The sequence below is a fragment of the Pteropus alecto genome, unplaced genomic scaffold (genome assembly GCF_000325575.1).
Source record: "Pteropus alecto unplaced genomic scaffold, ASM32557v1 scaffold164, whole genome shotgun sequence".
Taxonomy (NCBI): domain Eukaryota; kingdom Metazoa; phylum Chordata; class Mammalia; order Chiroptera; family Pteropodidae; genus Pteropus; species Pteropus alecto.
The window spans coordinates 17877287-17897987 of NW_006439568.1; the positions used below are offsets into that span (position 1 = coordinate 17877287).

The 20701-nt window shown below is 33.2% G+C and overlaps 1 protein-coding gene across 1 annotated transcript in view; it reads right to left on the minus strand.

The window, feature by feature from the left end:
* Positions 1–20701, minus strand: part of ZFPM2 (zinc finger protein, FOG family member 2) — a 420267-nt gene that overhangs the window by 301246 nt on the left and 98320 nt on the right. Inside the window, exon 3 of the mRNA XM_015592968.1 lies at positions 6007–6108. The gene's annotated coding sequence lies outside the window, so the exon portion shown is untranslated. The remainder of the gene's footprint in view (positions 1–6006; positions 6109–20701) is intronic.

Sequence of the window (20701 nt, forward strand, 5' to 3'; positions counted from 1 at the left end):
TAAATAGCCTTAATTCCCATTCTTATACAACTGAAGACGTAGAAACAATAATAATAATAAAGTGATATATTTTATGTAGTTCTTTATAACTCAAAGACATATCTTTCTAAACCATAAATAAGTACTTTACTTTCAACCTATCTCATTTTTTTTGTTTTTGTTTTTGTTTTTTTTGGTTCAATTTATATGTGCCTTAAATCTATATGAGAATGCAAACTGGAATAAGGGAATCAGATAAAGAGAACTTTTTTACTATGTTTATGTAGTATTTTGTTCTACAAAGAGTAGGACTTTCATCTTTTAATCCAATATCCACTTAACCACACTACAGAAGATTTATTTTGACCCCTCTTGTTTTAGAAGGAGCTCAAAAGTCTGTAGTAATTTTTGGCACTTTGTTATGTTTTTCTGACTTTCTCCCCAACACACATACACACACACTCCTCCCTGCCTCATTTCAATACGGACACAAAGCATTGGGATAAAATGATGGTTCATTACAGTGGTACAGAGCTCTTATCTTCATCCGGCAAGAGTCATTTCCTTCCAAAGATTGAAATGCAAATGTGAAAATTAATGATAACTGCATTATCTGATAGTAGAGATAATACCAATTCACTGTCAGAGTAATACACAGTCATTCTACGATTTCCTCCGCTTCTCACAATATTCTTCTTACTGTCAGACTATATCTATGGTTAACTATGTCTCATAGGTTTCTGTTAATTTACTTCGAATGGCATTTCCCAGATCTTATATCTACCACATTTTCCCAATCAAAAAGGAAACGAAATCAGAACTGTAATCTCTAAGCCCTTCTTTGGACTAACCAATAAAAAGGGGGAAAAAAAAACCCTGTATCATTAATGTGTGCTTCTATCTCACAGTGGTCTTCTTACTACCATTCCACTTTATGAAAACCCTCCCATCTTCTCAGTTTAATGTAAGGCACAAAGCAGAACTAACCCCATCATCTGGAAGTATCCATAATGTTGAACAGCAACTGAATAAGGTGACATATGTGTGATTTCTCGATTAATTTTTAGTCCAGATGCAACAGGTACATACATCTGATTTTACAGTAGACATTTATTCTGGAACATGTGTTTACATTAACGTTTCTTTAACTGAATAATGTTTTAAATCTGCTGAATAGAACACAGTTCATATAATCCTATGGTGACTTTTACATAGCGAATCATTTTGCAAAGTTAATTCACTAAACAAATGTTAATGAGAGCTTTTCATCTGGAAGGCATTGTAATGGCTACTAAGGCACAATTGCTAACATGATACTAAAAGTAATATCAAGAGCTATTTATTGAGCATGTATGAAGCACTGAGCTCCATGCTCTACATAGAAAATATCATTAATGAGGTAGTTATTATTATTAGCCCTTTTATAAACAAAGAAGCTGATGCTTTGGAGAGTCAATAGTTACTCAAAGTCAGGACCAAGATATAAATGGAAGAAACGTGTTTGGTTTTCTCCACTTATTACACTTATTAATTTATCTCTGATAGAAAGTAAGATTTCCATTTATCAATCTAGAAGCAAGTTGTGATAATTTGTTATATATAACACAAAAAAGTTATTCATCATTTTATTCTACTTATTCATCAGATACTCGGTATAAGTTATTTTCTCCTTTGATTTTATTGAACTGTCCTAACTACTTAACATATACATATCAAAATCAATTTAATAAGAGTTCATGTTTATCTTAAAAAGTTCATGTCAAGGAATCTATATGCTTGCTCAAAATAGTATATCTGCATACATTTGCATTAAAACACATTTTTGGGGGGTAAATGTACTTACTTGCACAATTTGAGTAATGTGATGTGTTCCTTTATAGAGGTCCTAGAAATTTCAATTATAACATCTGTAAACTTGACTGTAAGACCTAGATTCATTGATTCATTGAATAGTAAACCAGAGAAATCAAATTATTCACTATTCCCAAGTATAAAAAGAAATAACCATGTTTTTAATAATGTAAGCTAGAGAGTTCACATTTTTAGAGTTGACATATGTAAGATGTGACTTTTAAGGTGCTCATTTCATAGAGGTAAGTAATGAATTTATAATAATTTATCTGAATTCTCTCCCCCAAGTCACTTTCAAAATAAATACATAAGTCAGCACCCCAGATTTTGGCCATGGATTGTGATTCTAAAGATTTCTTAAAAGAGAAAGCCAGAGATGTAAACACTATTTTCAAAATAAGGTCAACATTCTAACTGTTGGTCACTGTTAGGGGTCCTAAGGTTACCAGAAGGCCATTAACATCCAGCGAATCCCACATTCTCCCAAGCTCTGTGCTAGGTACTTTCAGTACCTCATCTCTTTCAAATGTTATCCTCATAACAATGCTTTAAGATAGCTATTAGTCTTTCATTTCAAAGACATGGAAACTAAAGCCCTGGCTGTTCAATATGCCTGAGGTCGCAAGGCTGTAATTGTCAGTGTGTGAATTCAAATATAGACAGGTATGACTTTATAGTTTGTACATTTTCTTCTGTAGTTTAGACTGTTCTCTACTTTCTAGCTTGACATGCTTAATTACTGCATCAGTGACCTAAATATAACACATGAATAATTAAAAGAGGTTAAAGGAGAGAAATGGCATCAAAATGAAAGAGCGTCATACCACTACACCTCTGGATTTCTCCCTAGCACTTTTCCCAATTATTGGTACACAATAACTATTGAATAATTAAATGTATAAGAATATTGATAAACTGAAATACTGCAAGGGGGATAAAACATGAAATTTGTGAGGGTGATAAAAGACTAGGTATTTACTTAAAGACTACAGAAATAAAATAAGTGAAGTATAGGCAAATATAGTTAAAATAAGGAAGAAACTGGATAACAAGTATCATATGAGTTAAATTCCAATCAAGGTAGTGTCAGGGTAATTTTTTGAAGCGCAAGGAAGAAAAATAAAACTTAAAAATAAATGTGTGAAATAGTGAAATAATGAGTTAATAACTTCTACATTGGTTTGAACTTTAACTAGCTTAGTGTGGGTCTAGCTCTCCATTCAAATGATGAAAGAGTCATAAGAAGTTGAAGAATATTTAAATAAGAGTCATAAATAGTTAAAGAATTTCACCATTGAAATGGTTGCAAATGTAAGATAATTTTATAAAAGCTGTTTAGGTTCCACCTAATCATAAGAATTAACAAAGGTATGAGCAATTACTATATGGATCTTTTAGCTGAAAAACAAATAAGGAAAAGGAAAACTGCGCTGTGGAGTTTGCTTTCAACAAAAATAGAACACTTCAGACAGGCGTTGATTCATTACTGAATTGAGCCATCAAGAAAGGCTGTGGAGCCGTCTTTAATCAAACTCTTTAAAAATAAGAGAAATCCTGATCCTTCTTAAATGATGTCAGCTCTATGCCTCAAATTATTTAGATAATTTCCTTGTCCTTTGATTCTATTTTTAGAGAAAACTGTCTGTCTTAGAGTGACTATCAGAACTGGGTAGGAAGGCCTTAAAATTAGGAGATCTTGAAATCACACCTGGCTCATTACCTCATCTTAACCAATCATTTGTGGTTAAACTCAAAACTAGATGCTTAGCATTACAGAAGTTTACCTTTTATTGTATTGGATATACTACTACTGGGTTTTTAAAAAACTCTGAGAAGAATTTAAAAGGTTCTGCCTCAACTCAACAATTCCAAAGCCATAATAACGATCATTAGCATTTTATTTGTATGAGCTAATGTATGTCTTACAAAATCCGTAATATTATTTTCTACATTTTGTAAATGAGGATACAGGCACAGAGAGATTAAGCAAATTGCCAAAATTTGCCCAGCAAGTGAGTGGCAAATCCAAAATTTGAACCTAAACCCTTAGAATCCAGAGCTCATTTTCTAACAGATTTGGAAATGGTCGCTATAACCAGAAAATTTTATCTCTTATACGGCTGGAAAGTGCCGATAACGTTCTATGAATTACAAAAATTGGGGTAAAAATATTTAATGTAGTCACTATTTATGCAATGGCAAAAGTGCAAAAACATCGCCTATACTTTCTCCTGATTGAAGGTTAAGAAATAAATACTCTACCTTAAAAAATAAATATCATCAGGTATTACTTTGTCATGAATCAACCTCATTAATCAGGGGGTTTCAAGATAATAAAACTTTTTTTTGCAAAATAATGAAAAATGCTTTATTGATTTTTATAGTATACACAGGATTTTTTTCATATGCATACCTGCTTAGAGACAGACATACGTTTTCCTTTAAAGTTTTCATGTATTCATATGTGCCACAAAAGAGAATAACATTTTCTTCAATATCAGCTAAAGAAAATTTTCATTGAATCAGATACATTAAATAAATTTAACTTAAAAGTGAAAGATCTCATCCTGAATGACAGCCCTGCTTTACCTTGCTCCCTGACATTTTTTTTTTAAGGTAATTTTGTAACTTTATTTCTGAAAAAGCTTCCTGAAAAAGACAGCATTGGGTATGCGATAGGTGTTTAGTAATTTACGACCCCAGAATTTGCTTACTTACTTCCCAAGTACTGAGAACACTGCGAGCCCCACATGAGCAAACAGAACTCCTCCCAGACCAGTCTGCCCCACAGAGAGAAGCCAGAATGTGCGCTTTGCGAGCAGGCACAATGGAAAAGGCCATTTAATCTAATGTAAACATAAAAACACTTCTAAAAACTTATATACTTACATACTTAATTGCACAAAGAACCATATGCTATAAAGTTCACCCACCTTTTTTTGAGTCAAATGTAATCTCCAAGAAATTTTTTTTAATTTTCAAAGTATATTTATTGTACTTTTTTAATCAAGAGAATGCTTCCCTATATTGAGAAGACAGAAGCATGATGCAGTAGGTTTTGAAAATGCCAGAAGGCTATGTTTTCTTTCAAATTATTAAAATATGGTATTATGGTACTTTAAATATAATACATTTTGGTCCAAAATCTTCTATAACATTCCGCTATAGTATACAGAATACAAACATTGTGTGTATCATGAATAACATTAGAAATGACATCATAATAATCAGATATATTGTATCTTCATTTTTGTTTGCATTATATTTTCCAGCTGCTGGTTTCAGAAAATTACCACTGGAGTTCCTCTCGTCTCCATGCACAGCAGAGAGCAATTTGCAAAGTCATGCAAGGGTGAAAATGTGATTGAAATAGAGGGATCTTTCTTAATGAAAAATGTTACTGCTTTGGATGATGGTTAAAACTATTTCGAAACTTGCTCATATTCTTAAGCCCTGCGACACAGTGGTCTCCATTTATGAATACACCATCTATTGTAAATTACTTGGCACCAAATATAAAGGTTTTTTTTTTCTACAGAGTTCTTATGAACTATATATATTTATATAACATTATATTGATATTTTAAAGTATTTTAATCTTTTTTTTCTTAAAACGATTAAAGGTCAGGATTTTTTAAATTTAATTTAATTTTCATTCATGAAAGTGAAAATGTTGCCAAAACTTTGAATCAAATGGGGGCATATGTTGATATTTTTTAAACATATTGAGATCCAATACATGACTAAACTGAAAATATTTCTTTGGAGTATTATTTTTTGTTACCTAAACTGAAAATATTTCTTTAGAGTATTATTTTTTGTTACCTGTTTTTAAGCTTTAAAATTATGCCCAATATGAATGTGGATACAGCATAAAGATTTCTGATTCAAAAAAAGCAAGTAGAATTGCCTAATTCTTACATAAGTATGAAAGAAAAAATGAAGAGTTCAAGCAGAGGTAACACTTTGGTTTTTATAGTTTATCGAAAAGATTAAAATCTTTTAAAAAATGATGTTCATTTAACCTTTCATGTAACCAGCATATACATGATTTTTTTTTTAAAACTTAGAGTTGAGACTGAAAGGGTTTTATAACCTAATTAAAATTAAGAAAAAAAAAAAGGTAAATTTCTGAGAGTAGCAACAGATGGTTGAATTTTAAATTTTCTGTCCTACCTGGTCCATCCCAGTCATCTGTCTCAACTCCAGGTTGCCCTGGTTTCTCTGACTGTGTGTCCCCATCTGACTCTGCCGTCTCCTGGACGCCTTCATTATCGCCTGGAAAACACCAACACACAGAGAGAAAGGGAAATGATTGAAGCCCTCTATTTGACACTTAAATCCTCTTAGAGGGATGTCCTTAGCACATGTGTAATTATATGCTTGTTACATATATTGTCATTATACTGACAAATCCATGAATAATCATTTTGCTATCTACAATGACTTTATAATAAAGAAAATCAGCATTATTCATCAATAGCTAACTGTTAAAGACAATAAAGGACATTTCCATAAAGATTTTCATTTGGAGTTATGAATATTATATATAAGAAAAAACAGTCTGTAATTTTTTGTAGTGCTTTTAATAAAGAAAACCTTAACTTGCTTATTTCTGAATTATAATTTTTGTAGAGGCAAGATGCAGAAGACAAAATTAAATATCATAGGAAAAGACATATTTACGTTTTAGGCTGAATTTAGGCTATTTTGAAGAAGATTTTATTTCTCCCCAGCTTTAAGCCTGCTGAAACTAGGTCGTGTTTATTTTAAAAATGGGTCTAAAAAGCCATAATTAAAAGATTAGCATATGAGATGAGCCAGTGACTCAGTCTTCACAATGCAAGAAGCTATAAAGCTATACTTATAATAATAAAGTAAGTGCAGCTAGCTTGTACAATTTCATGCTTTCATTTTCACATAATAAAAGGAAAAAATGTAATATATTTTGAGCAAAAATATAGTTATGGCAAAGGAGAAACAGATTAACCATGCAATCACATTTGAAAGTAAAAATCTCATTTATAAGTACCTTCATTGTTTAAATGATAGTGTAACAAATTATGTACTGTTTTAAAGGAAAATAAACCACTTTAACAGGATGCGCACAAAAATATTAAATAATACTTCTTATAAATTATAATGGAATTCAGAAAACAGAATAACAGGAAAATGTGATGTCAGAAATAAAAAGAATGCACACTACAAACATAGCGACTAAACTCAGAGTCTAATAATGCTAAAATTTTTAAATAAATTGCTTGCCCTCTGAAGCATTCAGTAACTATTTTCCACATAGTTGCCCAAATCTTGAATAGTTTTAAGTCTTTGCAGACACTGAATTTTTAAAAATCTTTCAAAGTAACATAAAAAATACAAGATTTTCAGGAAATTATTTGTTACTACAAATGATATTGTGATGTTCATGAGTTTTGAACTTTAAACTCCATAAATTTTATATTTATTTCTATATATAGCTTCCCAAAATACACCAGTTTAAAAAGTAGAAAAAAAGGTAAAGAGACAATGTAGATGTCCAGTGACAGCTCTGTTGACTGTAATTTGCTAACAGAGAAGCGTTGGCTCTGGTGGGTAACAAAGAAAAAAATACCCCACACCCCCAAACCCCATGTCTGGAACTGAAAGCTCTTTCAAAGTTATCTATTCCTTTCAGGATTATCAGAATGAATAGCAATAAAATTCACTCCAGAAAAAACTACAGTTTCATGTTTAAGGAACTACAGTGAGTATAGTTGGATATATATATAAAAAATACAGTTTCTTTTTAAAAGTGTAGAGCCAGAGAGAAGATAATCAGTGGGATCATTTCATAAACTATGTAAATATCTAACCAATGTACTGTATACTTGAAATTAATTTAAAAAATGATAAAAAAAAAAGTAGTCTAAAACTCAGTAAAGAGAGTAAGTTCACAAATAATGAAGGTATAAGACTAGGTTTAAATGCCATAAGAAAGGTACAAAGACTCAGTAGCAAGATAAGTTTTAATCTTCTGTGCCTGTTTTGCAGGTGACACAGAAAAACACAGCCATATCAACCAATTATGAAATCACTGTGCTCTCATTTAACAGATATAAATAGGACTGGTCCTCAGCCTGCACACACAGGTAGGCTCTGTGGCCTTTTCATGTATTGAAATACTGTGAGCCCTGACCTAACCAAATGCCACTCAGTACAACCCTGCCAGGCATGCCCTGGTCACTCCCCAGTGAGCCCCATCCCACCACCCTGAATTCAGAAACTAAGGGATTAACCTAGTCGGCAGGATGTTTACGACATCTGCTCTGGCCCGTCGGGAGCCCAGGCTGTACCAGTTGTTTAATATTTGAATGTTATCCCTGCATATGTGTAAATATTGAACAAAAGCCATGAGTTAGCAGACTGGCATAACTAGAATCATCAAATGTTTGCTCTGGGGGAGGCCCTTGATATATACCATGAACTGGTTATCTTCCACTTGCCCCTTCCTGCTGGCCCCAATAGACTCAGCTCCCTCTCTGCCCTTCTTTGTGTCCCACGAAGGTAGACTTCTGTGGACTCCATTACTGGGGCTCCCTTGTTCTCAGGTTTCTGTCTGTGTTTAGCCAAGGGGAGGCACTAACGGCCGATCAGAAGATCAGAGAGCAGGAGGAGAGAGATCAGGTACTTCTCTTTCAGTTCATTATTTTGGATGGTCTCCAGCTGCAGTCAATGGCTACCTTGCAGCTAGTGCCTCTGCGTGGTGGCCCGCCTGCTTCTCCCATGCTCCCCATCACCATCCCCTCCCATGAGTCTTCAGACCAGGGCCAATAGCTTCTCACCATTGCAAGCCCCTGGGTGCTTCCCATCCCTTTCCAGTCCCCCTAAACCTACGCACACTTTGTACACTGTCCCTTCACCAATGCCCGTTTAGTGAAACCTATGAACCATTTCATCACTTTCCTTCCGGGACCCTTACTGACTGATACATTCCATTTCTTCCCAAGCTTCACATACTATTTTCATGATTTTTTTAGTCAGTCGTGACTTTGGCAATAACTCTGTACTACTTTCTTTAAATGGACGCACATTTTATAACTCGTATAAATAGATTTTAATAAATAAAAAATTCTACCATTACTATAATGTTATATTGGTGTCAGATGGTAAAAATAGAAGGTAATCATACAAATAGCTTCAAAAAAATAAAAGTAACACTATCATATTCTAGCTAAGTCTATTCAGACTCTGAGTCTCCGGTCTCATTTCCTTGTAATAAAAAGAAAGAGTAGCAAGTAGTATGGTTTTTAAGTCATAGTAATATGAAATTGAAATATTCTCATTGATAACAAAGAATATAAGAAACTTGAAAATTTTCTTGCTGATTGATTCAATGCTATTTAATACAATGTCAGTGTACCACCTTAACCCTCTTGAGTACCACCACAGATGTCCAATCCAGTTGGGGGATATTCTGACTTCAATACTTTATTTTTCATGGGGAGTAGAGTCCACAATAGAATCTACCCCTAGGTAAGTGACTTTTTGATTGCATTTCTACAGACTGAGTAGAGGTTTAACTCAAGGTACTAATGCAGGGAAGTTTACCAAAAAAGAAGAGTAGAGAATACAACCTATAACTTTTAAACAATGTCTGCTCCTTCCAAGCACTCTTCAAATGTCTTAACAATCTGAAATATAGGGATGTGAGCACAAGAGAGGCCTCTGGAGAGCATCTAACCCAAATTAGACAACTTTACTAATCAGGAAATTGATGCACAGATAGGATCCGTAACTTACCTATGGTCTTATAGCTACAATATTTATTTGTGCTAAAGGCAACTCCCCCAAACCTTTTCATGCTTCAGAAATAAGTGCTTCCCAGTCATCCCAAGGATGACAGATTGAAGCAGCTTTAGGTAGATCTCCTTTCCCAAAAAAGCAGGCAATAGGCCTATGAGGGAGCATGGAGAGGCATCATAAAAGTCAGTCAAAACATCAGTTTGTAGAAGGTTAGGGATTCAATTTAAGTCTCCTAGCTGCCAGTCGCATTCTTTCCAAAACATCCTGTCTTGCCTCTCCACCCTCCCACCCTGCCAGATGGGAAAGAAACATGCACCACTAAAACAACTGGATTATAATCCCAGAGCAAGACATAACAAGCAAGCATGAGAGCATGGTGTTAAAAATCACATCTGCAGGATCCCAAAGAACAGAGAGTAAAATTCAAGTTTTATATTTAGATATTAACTATATCTCCCTTAAGTTCACATAAAGAAGTGAATCTTACTGAATTTTACTATTACATTCAAATTGTTGAAAACGTGGTTCCATGCAAAAGTCAATCAATAATTGACATTTATAAAGCATATTTTTGAAGATACAATGAGATATATAAAAAAATTACTTCCTCTTAAAAACCATATAATCTACTTAAGAAAATATGTAATATGCATAAGAGAAGTAACCACTGATTAAAAAAAAAAAAAAGTCCTACGGTCAGGGCAGTCCATGAATAATTCCAAACAAGAACACCTAAGATATAGAAATTCATAGTCCAGAAGCATAAAACGACATTGACCATGGAGAACCTACTATAATTAAGTTTAGAGTTGCACTTTTATATTGAAGGCAGAGAGAAGCATTAAAGTTATTTCAGTGAAGGGACTGATATGATCATGTGACACAAATACGGTAATCGACATATACTTATTGTTTCTATGAACACACTCTGTCAGACTTCTAATCTTTGAGTTCTCCTTTACTCATTTCATAGTAACACTCTGACTTATGTCTCAAATATTCTTGCCCAAAATTTTTGTGAGACTTTGGTGAAATCTACTCTGAAATACTTTATTAGTCAAATTACATATTTAGAAGGAAAAATAATGATATAGTGAGAAACAAGTATGTTTAGAAGAATATATTCAGAGTAATCCCAATAATCACAAAAATTATAAGTTAAAATATTCTAGATGAATCTACAAATGTTCATTTTTATTGAATAGAAGTGATATAAACCATTCTTTATTGATTAAAATATTACTTTTTGATTCCTAGGCACTGTGTTGAGCACTAAGAATACAAAATAAAGATGGTTCCTCTTCTTATATAACATGGAGTAGAACAGAGACAAATCAACAAATTGCCACTGTGTGTGATGAATGCTTTGATGGGAACAACCCATGATGTGACAGGAGCACACAGGCATGACATCTAACCCAGACTTGGGACAGTGGAATCTTCGTGGAGGAAGGAACCAATAAAATATCAAAATTTGGAGGATGATCTTAGGTAAAACTGAACTCTTTAGGTTTAATGCCTTGAGGTTCCATGTTTGAAAAGCATTTTCAGATTAAAAATGATAGCCATCTCCACCCCAAGAATCTCATACAAAAAACATTATAGTAATTAAGTTATTGTGCAAGAAAAATGGCAGCTTGAAAATGGTGAAAGTAAAGACATTTCGATGATACAAGAGTATGATCCAGATGAAGTTTTATGATGCCAAATAGAAATAATTCGAGAAACAATACTACTAAATGATGATTAACTGAATGAAGTCCTTTCCTTCATTCAGTAGAGGACAAATTTAGCCATGATTATTCTACTCCAGTATCTACTAGGAAAAGAAAATAGTAGGATAACTACAAATCTCAGCAGAACTTTGATGCACAAAGAAATCTGGTAAATCGCTCAAAATGAAAATATTATAATTCGGCTTATTAAGGGCTTGCTTGAACTAGTAATTTCATTTAATAAAATACTTTCATTAAATGTCACTTAACTGCCAACTCAAAACCATAGAGCTTAGATTTCGACTTGCACCAACATCAGTATTGATAATCCTGATTCATGGGATGATTTGCTCTAATTTGTTTCATTATGCAGCACATATAATTAGAACTACTGAAAATAAATACTGCAGAGTATTTAGTTAAATAAACACTGTAAAAATAGTTTATTCTACACAATTAACAGTGCAAAAGAAATAACACTTGCAACTACTTTAAGCTATTTATGAAACTGTATAAATGTACAATTTATATCATTTTAATAAAAATAAATTCTGAGAGAGAATAGTTTAGTCTTTGCCTAATTATTTGTTTTCTTAAAGAAAGAATACAAAAAAGGGAAAGATGACCAAAAACATAAGAATATAATATAAAATGATGCACTTGAGTATAGAAAACAGAATGGGTCAGAATTAAATTCATACTCATCTCAATATCTGCTATGTGCCAAATACTGAAATCATAAAGATGAATGACACAGAGATGTTATAAAGTTCAGATTCCATATTAGACCTAAAATGGCTACCATTTCTTGAGCACCACTCAGTACTAGCTAAATGCTTTATGAACATCGTTTCAACTGCTCTGCCATGCATTAGTATCTTTATATTTCAGAAGAGTAAACCGAGAAGCAGATATGTAAGAAGATGCTCAGTAAGTGGCACAGCCAAGAACTGATCCCAAGTCAGTCTGACTCCAAAGACCACACTCCAAGCCATGAGGAGATTACAAGCAAAGTCTGCTGGATTTCAAACACCAAATCCATCAAGATGTGATCAGAGAGCAGCTTTTCCTTCTATAAACCTGTTTCTTCATTATGCTTACATATTAAGATAAAGTGTTTAATGGATTTAAACTTTAAAAGCATTATTTTTCCTAAGGTGTATTATTTTACTTGGAATTTAGTAAAATCAACTACACACAGATGCTTAATCAATAACCATTGCTCACTGACCAGTTAGGAAATTAAATTTTGGTTTCATTCTTTTTAACATAACCTACCACAATATCATTACATTCACTAATGAATTGCTTTCAGCACACAATTTCTATTTAATAACTAAAACATGTCACATTTTTCAACTTTTAGAGCCTTCATCTTCTAAGTTTATCTCAGGAAACTAGCTCTTATTTTAATGGTAATGTTTTTACCTAATTCATTTTTAATCTTTTTACTAATGAAAAATAAAATGATTAAAAATATTTTAATCGACTATAAAATCTCTAAATCACTTTTAAGAAACACTATTTTTCCCTCACGATAGAGACTTGCTTATTTTCTATTAATATGTTTATTCTCATGGAAAATTAATAAATAGAACTTTATTTTGATATTAACCCAATTCCAGGTTATTCTTGATTTGAACAGAAATGACTATATTGACCATTATTTTTTAAACTCTTATCCATTTTTGATTTTTATGTTTGAAATCATCACTCTAGAGTATTTTATGGAAAATGTCATGAATAATTAATAACCAAAATAATAATAAGTTTGTTAAGATATTGCTACAAAAACTCTGTTTGTAGGAAGGGGAAAGAAAGAGAGAAAAGGATGCTAGAAAGAGAATTACAGAAAGAGCTAGGAATGCATTTGACATCTATTCATGTACTTGCTAAATTCTTTATGCACGTACTTTAAAATAGAAATTTCAGTGTATATTTAGCAAAGCACAAACACATTTAATAGGATAATCACTAACTATATCTAGAAACCAATTCACAAAACGATAAAATGGAATAAATGTCAAGCGGTAACCAAATCTATAATATTTCTAAAATTATGGCTACGGAGTTAATGGTTTTCCATTGCAAGATTAAACTCTTTTGTTGCTCTTTTAAAAGATATCATGCATATTTTTTGGGCCCTTCTATTTTTCTTAGTCTAGTTTGCAGAATCAATGAGAGCCCTCTAGGAGGAAATTGAAGGTGTTATTGAGCAATATAATACACAGCACAAATGACTGGAGGAAATGCACCAGAATATAGTCTTTGAAACACATGAAACAGAATCTTTAAATTTCATACGAGGTATTGTTGTCACGGTGGTATTGTTGTCAGGGTTCTACTTGCCAGGCAAAAATAATTTCAAAAACACAAATAAACATCTTTTCAACTGAAAGTTAGATATTCCTGTAGAAATTAAAGATTTGCCACATTCGGAGAAAGTCACTTTTTTAGCACAAAACAGCAGCAGTGTTTGAAAGCAGTCATGCAAGCAAACAGCCTTTCTCAACCCTGCTCTTTTAATCCATGTAGTTCCTATCAATATTAACCTCTTATAGAAATTCTTGTACGATATAACTATTGAACTTTCTTGACTAGGAGTGCTACTATAGCTGTTAGTCATCCCTATAATGTATTTTGCAATCAGCTAAATCATCAAAGTATTTTTTAACAATGAACAGTTCAGAAGTGACAGATCTACTTTCTTGTTCACAACTGCTTATCAGAGAAAAGATATCACATATGTTTTCCAGGTGCTTCCTATAGTTAGGGTACCTTCACAGGAACCGCTCATGAAAGATAAGGTCATAAAAGAGATGAAAAATGTGTGAGCTTCATACACTTATGGTTTTATCATCAGACAAGATAGGTTTGGTTAAAGGACTTTAACAGTCAAAAAAAAAAAAAAAAACAGAAAACTGTAGCTCACGCTGAAGGGAGAAAACATTTAAGTTTAAGACTCAGTTTGTGTTTGCTTTTCCTAATCGTCTCAAAATATTGTTTGGCTTAAAATAATAGTTTGGTTATAGATTATCCAAATACAGTGTCGTGTTAAATTAGCTCTACACTGCCCAATATAGACATAGTTATACCTCCAGATACAAAACATAAATAAATAAATAAAAGCATGCAATGATTACCTTTTTGCTAACATCTAAAAGGAAATCTAAACACTTCAACTGTTTGAAAATAATAGGTCCATTATTCTGTGGATCCCTACAATAGTGTCTGACTCAAGTCTCCTTTTGTTTTACAACAAATGTATTTTTAAAATGTAGGATTTTGCCAAGTTCTGGATAGTTATAACCAGCACACAGTTATCTTTTTAAATGCATGCGATTTCCTTGTAACTTACATAATAGCCTTTTTCATACCCCAGAATATGAATGATTAAACAAATCGAAAGAAGAGAATTCACATTTATTTGATTGTAAATTTTCATACTCTGGATGAGGAAATAATCCTAAAACAATCGATGACAGTGGTACTGGACTAAGTCTGTTGTTTTGAAAAGAAACTCAATCTCTACAGTCAATGGGTGACTACTGTAATTTGCAACATTATATTATATACATTAAGGAAAAATTATTGAAAGTACTAATATGTATGGTCACTATAGCATATAAAAGTCACACAGAAAGTATTGATAACTGAGGAAGGAAGAACAGTGATTTATAAATTCTTTCTACAGTTCTGAACATTTGCCCCTGATGTCAATATTATCCCTCATGAGAAAAGGGTTTTTCTCAACTTAGTTTTACTGAAGATTTAGAGCATAAGGGAAATTTCCACCGAGTTAAAATAAGACAAATTCTCAACAGCATGTCATTCAAAGTTTTTTATTCCTCATTATTTCTCTCAAGTAGCACTTGAAAGAGTCAAATATATGAGCAAGTGTTGGGGGTAGATATCCTACTTTAAAGATGTTTCTATAATATGTATTTGAAAGTTTATATTTAACTATTTTTTTCTTATTTTCTCCTTCCCTTCTCCCCCACTCCTAAAACAAAAACAAAACAAACACAAAACAACAACAAACACCTCACTGCAATTCTCCAGTCAGAGGAGAATTCTACACAATTAAGGCACTTCTTGTTCAAAGACTAATGTCTGATAGTCTGTAAATAAGGATATACAGCACTATAATTTACCTGTTCATAGATCTATCGTTCTGCCATTAAGAAACCACTATCTCTTCAGTTTGCTGGTCTCAGTCTTCTAGCTTCAAATCCAGCATTCACTTTAGGAAATCATTATCATCATCATCAACAACAATAAAAGTAAAGCTGAATCTCATAATCTCTGAAATTGTTTCCCCAGCAAGCTGATCTAATCTAAACACAAAGATCAAACCAGTATGAGAGAGTAATGACATTTGAACATTGCTCTCCATCTAATCTTACTGTTTAGTCTTTCCTTTTTAACAAATTGATTAATTCTAGAGAAGCTATTCCTTTCTCATAATCCATTTAGGAATATAATGCACAAGCAACCATTCATTACCATAGAGTTCCATTAATACAATATAATTTACTTATTATAAATAGACTTTATTCAAGCCATATATCCAAAATGCTAAGGGCAATGGGGAATGTGTATTCTGGAACAGCAACTAACAAAGACTAAGGTCCATATCTGAATCCATGCCCTTTATCCAATACTAGTTCAAATTCCCTAATAATACATAACTCTCGGTGCTCACAAATGTATGATAACATTTATTTCTCCTAATAAAGTCTGCTTTTTCTACTGCTTGACCACTGAGATTCTATCTTATTCCTCTGTTTTCTCTCTCTACTATGGCTTACGGGAAGCTCGAATTTGCATTTAATGCTTCAGAAAATATTTATCTTCCTCTCATTATTTCCTGTCCTTCACTCTATGATCATCATCCTTCCGGTGTGAGATCTCTCCTGTCTATACCTATCTCTCCTGGGTCAACTCACACTACAGTCCCCATTGTTCTCTTTGTATGCTCACCAGGCTCTTGCCAACCACATGCTGTTCCCTCTACCTGGAACCCTATTACTTCTTTTTACCTAAATAATGCCTGTTCAACATTAGACACCAGCTCAAGTATCGCATTCTTAAGGACACTGTCTCTGAACTTCCTCACTAGGTCAAATCACACTGTACCATTGGTGTGATTATTTTATTAATGTTTGCCTCCCTATTATAATGTAAATTCCAGGATAGCCAAGACCTTTCCTGTGTTTACTCACATGGTATTCACAGCATGTCTTACAATGTCTGATACAGTAGGTGTTCGGTAAATATGTATCAGATTGGATAAAGTATGGATGTGGGATGGACTGACTGCCATGATGCTTTGAGTCATTAATGATCCCAATAATCAAGCAAAGACAAAAAACTATGCCCTTTACGTAAGCTGAAAACTCTCCATAGTAAGAAAATTTAGAGTTGGGCATATGGGCACCTGATTTAAAGAAAAAGAAAAATCCACATTTTCTAGCCTCCTTTTAAGTGAGGTGACCCACTCACTCCACAAGACAATGTTCTAGACAATGGAGTATAAGTGGGAAAGTCCTGTGGAAGCTGTCAGGGTCCTATTTTTACAGCTGCATATAATACTAATGAATTTTTCATACCTGTGGGGGGAAAAGCATTCTAGTTCATGTCAGCCTCATCCAAACTCAGATCCATATCTAGCTTCCACCACAGGGATACCTCAAGTATGTTATCACAAGACCTATTCAGACTCTTTACCACAAGATTTCCCCATATTGCCTCCTCCCTCGGGGCCAGGAAGAGATCCTTGGCTGCTGGTGATAACACAGGAAACACATAGACAGTATTCACAGCATCGTCTAGATTTTCAGGAATGTGAGAGACTTTTTCTTCTCTCTGCCTTAATTTTTAACACAATGTGGTCTCTTTAGGCTCAAGGCAACTTATCCTATAATGATAATAGATTTGAAATTACAATATCTACTGTAAATATCAAGACATTTCAGAAATCTTATTCAAGGTTTTCCAAAACTTAGGAAGTAGAAATCGAACTTAACATTCTTAACCATGGCTGTCTCCTATGAGAAATCTCCTCTAGATGGAAGGTATTAACAGGGTCAGTGCAGGCTTTGTGTGGCCTGAAGCTAATGCAGTTTGGCAGGCCCTCCTTAAAAGAAGAACACAAAGTTATAATTACAAAATTAGGTACAGGGCCTTAGGAGGAATCTTTACAAATGAAGAGTTCTAAAGCTATTCTACGCTACATTGAACTCTTAGGTCTACCGTTCGATATAAAAATATCTAATTAAACAATTGTTAAATAAACGAAAAAGGTGAATGAGCAGCTCTAATATTCATATAGCAATATTAAGTGTAAAGATAAGATATGCATTTTACATAAACGTTCAAAAGTCTTTCCTTTTAAAGATGATCTGATATTTTTAGGGCTACCTTAAAAGTTCCCCAACACAACTGCCAGTATTATAGAGCAAACATCATTCTTTTTTAATTTGGGTTTTCCTTAGGATATAAGTTAATAAGTTATTTTCCCTGTCCATCTTCCCCCAGTATCACTCTCTGTATTTGTAGAAGCGTTCCTTGTTATGAGTTACTGCAGTTTTGGTAGTTAGCCAATAGGATCGGATTTAGGAGCACAGGACACAAAGATTAAATGAGACTGGTACACGGTGGTAAATAGTCTCCATACTAGAATGATGCACATTACCATAAGGAACCATGAGAATGAATACACTTCTTCTTTAATCGGCCCCAAATCAGTATTTTATCTACTCTTTATATATGTTCCCTTGTCTCACTTGCGCATATATTTTTCTTCACTTACAAGATGACTGTATCTTTAAGAAATGAGAACATTCTTTATATATTCCCCTTTCTGCTTCTGTACATGCATTGTCAGGTATGGCTATGCTAATATAATACAACCAGAAATAAACAACACAGGTTTTCAGTAGGTCAAACAAAATAGGTTTTCAGTGTTGGTTAACTAGCCTGGGCCATCATTTACATTGAAGAAAAAAAAAAAAAAAAGGCTTGTCTAGGACCCAAAATACAGTGTTTTGTGCTAATTCTATGGCAACAACAGGAATTACATCAAATCCCATTGTTAAACAGGTAGGTGCACAGAGTGTTTTACAGGTCTGCACTGTAGATTTCCACCTTGATAAATCTCTATTGTTAAAAATAATCCCTAAAGAGACCTTCCCTTCTCACTGTCAGAAAAATATAATCACAGCCTACTGTCTGTGCAATTCTACTTTCCATCTCCGCTATGTGCTTAAGACTTGGTAAGATACAGCCACTGTCAAGTTTCAGAACAGTTCCTTGTCGAATCTTTCTGCTTCTCCAGATCTTTGATACAGAACCTGTTAGAATGTATTGCTTACTTTTCCAGTTCCTGTGTTTATCTCACTTCCACTCGTACCATCTGCTCTACTGCATTTCCTTCAGAAAAGTGAAAAGTTTTCACAGTGCCCAGAGCGTTCCCTGCAAACAATGCCCTATTCCCCTCTTCCTTCCTTCCTTTCTCTGCTTTTTATTTGGTCTTATTTTGTGTTAAGGTCAAACTGTTTTAAAGAGTTCATTTTGCAAACATTTCTACAGGGCTGAAGCTCCTACCCGAAGAGTTTTGATGGATATGTAAACATTCTTGCCATTTATTACTGGCTTCTGCCCAAATACACACACATTTTGGTTTCTCCCCACACTTCTGAATTACCTAATTACCTGAAAACAACTTCACAGGAAACAGGCAGTAAAAAATCATGCCTTGTTTCATGCTACCAAACCAGGATAACATAATCATCTAGTCAGTATAATGACTTTCAAGAGCTTTCAGTATGTCCCCCTCACTGTATCAAAATGCCAGTTCTACTTATTGCAAACTGGTTAATACTGACACAGTCTTTAAAGACATACCAATATGATGGAAATATTTTAGGCACCCCCTAATTCACTTACTTTAACCTTTTCTTATTTCTTGTTTTTAAATATGCCCTTATTCTTGGCTGAGACATCATATTGAATAGTGTTTAATTAGAGAATGCCAGGTTAAAAATACCTTGAAAAGTGAGTTTTATATACTTCATATGTCCAGGCTTCTTCAGATGTGTTCATCTCCTTCCACAAGGATTATATAATGATAGACATCAGAAAATGAAATTAGTTCTTTACTTTTATAAGTACAACTAAGTGAGTTTTAATTCAGTATTAACCTTTAGTAGTTTTGTGACTTTGTCTAAGTTACTAAGCCTCTGAAAGTCACATCTACCCCGCAGGACAGTAAGTTGATTAGAGATGATACACATACAGCAAGATGTCTGACTTTCAGGAGCAGTCAGCAAATGAAAGTTGTTATTATCATTATTATAATTATTATAATTGGTACATAGTTTCAGTGTTAATCTCTGGAATCTCGAACTAAAAAAAAGAAGCTGAAACAGCAATCTGCATTTGTTATCAGTATTTACTTCATTGGTATCACACATTCAGTTATTTTTACTTGACCTTTTAAGAACAACAAAAAAGTGACTGGCTATATTACTATAATTAAATTCAGCATACCACAGATTTCCACATTTCCCTTTACACATTCTAGGCCTACCAGAGATAAAGATTATCCCATCAGGTAAAGAAGGGGCAAACTCTTTAACACTGCCCATTGCTTCTCGAATAATAATCAAAATATTGTGAAAAATTTTACATAATAACAGGAAAATATGAATTTTATATAAGATTAAAAGCTTTGAAAATCTTGATTTAAAACTAAAAATTGCTAGTGCAGAACCAATAAAATGTTTTTACATCATTTATGATGTTTAAAGATAAAAAGTAGAGGAGACAAGGCTACTTCTAAGATATCAGTTTCTCTAAAACAATACCATTTTATCTCAAATCACAATGTGAGCAGCAGTCAAATTCAAGGTTGTTAACTATGTTAATTTCATATGATTAAAATAAATTAGCTTTCCAGGCTTTCCTAAATCTATTCGTACTTGTAGTTTTCTTTTAAATAGAAATATAAATTAAGATTTAATAGTAGATGTAAATAACTGGCAAACATTAATGTAGATCTGCATGATTGCTATATATATATATATATATTTCTAATTTGAGCAAATAAAATTAAAATGACCATATTTTTAATTTAAAATTTCTATTTACATCATCACAACTTGATCAAAACTACTTTCTTCATTTAACTTCAAACATTACTGAGAAAATGTAGCAAGAAAAGGGCTTACAAATAAGTAGTTCCCCTTTATAATACTCAGTTAATGATTAACTAATTCAATACCTAGATGAAAAGTGAAAAATTCACTCAGTAATGCAGATATCTCCTAATATACAGGTGGTAAGATTTGTATACATAAAATAACAGATTA